Here is a 3,528-nt window from a genome sequence, read left to right as displayed (position 1 = left end):
TGTGATCAATTGCTCCTAGCATAGTTGATGCACTTTGAGCGCATAAAATGTCCCTAAAGCCTTATGTTTAAACCATAATGATAATATGATGACACTTCCTCAAAACGTTGCTACAAGTGTTTATTTTTCTTATGTTATTTTTAACTAAAATCAAGCTCTCTATATGGGATAAGTTTCGTTGGTGATTTACTTACTAAGTCGTAAACTTATGCATTTAGTTTTTCACTTTATTGCATTACAGACTAGCAAGTTAGTTCCCATGGGTGAATATTAGAGTTATTCCCAAGGATTTGAAGTCACTGAACGAAGTTTTATAGAGACAGATTTATGAGCATTCTTTGTAGACTATTGCAATTCTAAGAGAGTAGTGTATTCCGAATGTTGTATTTTGGAGATTATGTTTTGTATTGATGAGAACGAAACAAATAAAATTAAATTAAATTAAATTAATATTAAAAAAAAAAAAAAAAGGTAAATAGGTTTTTAGCTCAAATCAATAGTACTTTTCCTTCGCATTTATTCTGATATTTTTAACATAGGTGGCACCTCAAGTTAATTACCCGTTACCCTAAGCCCCTCCTCCCCTCCAGAGCCCTGTGAAATCCTAAGGCCCCCTCCTGAGCGCCGCCGCCGCCTCAGGGGAGGAGGGATGCCCGTTGCCTGCATCCCTCCTCCCCTCAACCTCTCCGCTCCGGGTGTTAGTATTTTATTTGATGTCCCTAGTCCCGGTGCCCCCTCTCTTCCCCTTCATCCCACCTTTTGCAAGAGTTCTGTTGATCCGGCTGAGCTTGTTTCTGTCTTTGGTGTTTTCTGTTCTGCTGTGCTTGTATTCTCTCTCGGTGGGTACTGCCTTTGGGGGTTTTCATTCAAACTCTCCCCCTCCCTGTTTGTTTGTGTGTGCCGCCGATCTTCTCCGCGCCCGCTTCGCCGCTCACCGCTCGCTGTTAGGTCTTTTCACGCGCCCCTCCCGCGCCAAGCTTTTTGTGCCACCTTTCGCGGCGGTTTCCAGCCAGCTCGCGATTGGCCTCCTCCGGCTGCCGTGACCCGCTTTGTGTGTTTTTCGCGTTTATTTCCCTGTATTGTTGTTTTTTTTTTCTGTAATTTCTTTTCCTGCATTTGTTTTACTGTTTCTTTTATTTCCCTATATGGTTTTTTCTTTTTGCTTGTAATAAGGCTCTCTCCTCCTACTTTGTTGCGCCCGGTTGCTGTCCGTTATTACTGGTCCAAACCCTTGGGTTGTGGATGTGAACTTTATCCTGGCCTTCGGGTCTAGGAGGATGAGTATCGGCTTGAGGGTTTTGCTCTCAAGGCCGAGGAATAAGTATCGGCTTGGGGGTTTTGCTCTCAAGGCCGAGGAATAAGCGCTACCTATGCATTAGATGGTGTCGGTTTAATGCAGATCTGATTTTTAAACCTGATGATTAGTCATAGGTTAGTGGATGCTGTGTTATGGTTGATTTGGTCTGTTGTTGATGACTGTATCTTTAGCTTCGGCTATGATTTACTTCAGAGTTTTTTGCTCTGTTTATAAGAGCTTTAGGCTCGCAATTTTTATCAATGAATGAGTATGGTACATTTCAACAAAAAAAAAAGTTAATTACCCGTTAATTAATTTGTGAGCGCTATGAGTGACACTCCAAGTTAATTTATAGCCAATTAATTTTGGAGGTATTACACTGGTGGTTGAAGGTTTTTATGTGGCTTGGTTGATAAAGAATAATGAAATAAATCTAATTTGTTTGGGCTCAAGAGTGTTTAGAGACCTCTCCAAGAACAATGAAAAAAATGAGATTTTAAGTCAAGTTCGTTTAAGATTAAAACACTATGCAGCTATCTTTTTCAAATGAGAGTTAATTTCATTTAAACGATATCTACGATTTCGTAAAGATCACATCATCTCGTTCGAAAGAGCTTCAAATGAAAGTGTGATCAAGGCTTTTTGAGGTCATCTCATTCGAATGAATCTCTTTGTACTAGATTTCATACTTTATTGACAACTCGTTTTGGCCTAGTAAACAATGAAATTTGAAACGTTTTGTGAAATACCAAGTTATATCCCTTCGAATAAGATTTTCAACACCACCAAGTTTGCCTAATCAGATGTCGGAATCAGAAGATATGACTATTTTACTCCAACTAAATTTTTCTTGTACAACATTAATAAACTTGAATTTTTTTCTCTTAGACCGGAGTTTTTCACCAACTTAACCCTTAATTCAAACTCGTGAATTTGCCAACACAAAAATAAAACCTAACAAAAAGTGAAGAAAGAACGAGTCTTTGTGGTTGTTGGGTCTTCCTGGTATCGATCCTTGAAAAATGAGACATTTTCGTACTTTGCAACCAAATTGAGACCGACTGAATGACAATTTGATAAAAATATTTGCTTTTACTTGACAATTTGATAAGGTTTAGAATACAAGAGCTAAAAATATTTGCTTTTACTTGATACTTGATATTGATTCGTTTATAAGGTTGTCAAGGCATATGACTTTGGGGCTTTTTTTTTCATTTTTTTTTTTTAATATTTGCCTTCGTCTTGATTCCTATCAGTTCAGAATTTTGTTATGTTTCATGTTCTTGTCATAATTGACTTTGATGGGTTTCGTATAAAAAAATAAAAAAATAAAAAAATAAATAATAAATAAAAAATAAATAAAAATTGGTTCTGCGTTGATTGGTATCTTGGAAATACTTGGGTTATTTATTTCATAAAAAGTCAAATTGGGCTCTCCTCCAAGAGAATTCAATGTGCAGATGATATTTGAAGTGAGATCTTGTGGGATTGCCCCCAATCCAAGTGGACTTGGAGTAAGATTTTGTCTGTGTTAAGATGTTTGTGTAAATATCCTTCATTCTCACAAGCTTTGTTGAATAAAGTGGCAAATTTCATCATTATTCTGTTTCATGTTTTTTTGCAGGTTCAGTTCAATTTCTATGGTGTTGTCATCATCAATTGCTAGGTTGGTCCCTACTCGGATCCAATGTGCACTTTTGCATTGCAAAAGTATGAAAATGTCTCATCCAAGTAACCTCTTTGTCATTTTCCTTAATATTGAATAGGAAAAGAAAAATAAAATGCACGAGTAATTATCTTTTTTTTCATGAACTACGACGTTATGTCAATATCCTTTCATAAACTGTCAACCTTAATGTCCAACCTTATCAGACTACCATTTTCTTTTCAAAACCCTCATTCTGTCAGTCAAACTCATTAAAAAAATTTGAAGTGACCTAAATACCCTAACTTTATAAACAAATTAATATATATAATGTATCTGTACTAGTTTCAATAAAAAAATCAAAAATCAAAATTAAAAAACTAAATAAAAATTAAAACAAAAAAATATAAATATATTAAAATTAAAAAAAAAACACTTATAAAAATAAAAAGTCAATATAAAAAACTAAAAACCAGGTAAAAAAGACTTAAACAAAATATATATATGCAAAATCAGTCAATGTGATTATTTAAATTAAAAATCCATTTGTGTGATATAAAAACAAAAATAATAATAATTCAGAGAT

This window comes from Corylus avellana, chromosome ca11 (genome assembly GCF_901000735.1).
Source record: "Corylus avellana chromosome ca11, CavTom2PMs-1.0".
Classification (NCBI taxonomy): Eukaryota; Viridiplantae; Streptophyta; class Magnoliopsida; order Fagales; family Betulaceae; genus Corylus; species Corylus avellana.
Note: the sequence above shows the minus strand (reverse complement) of the source record.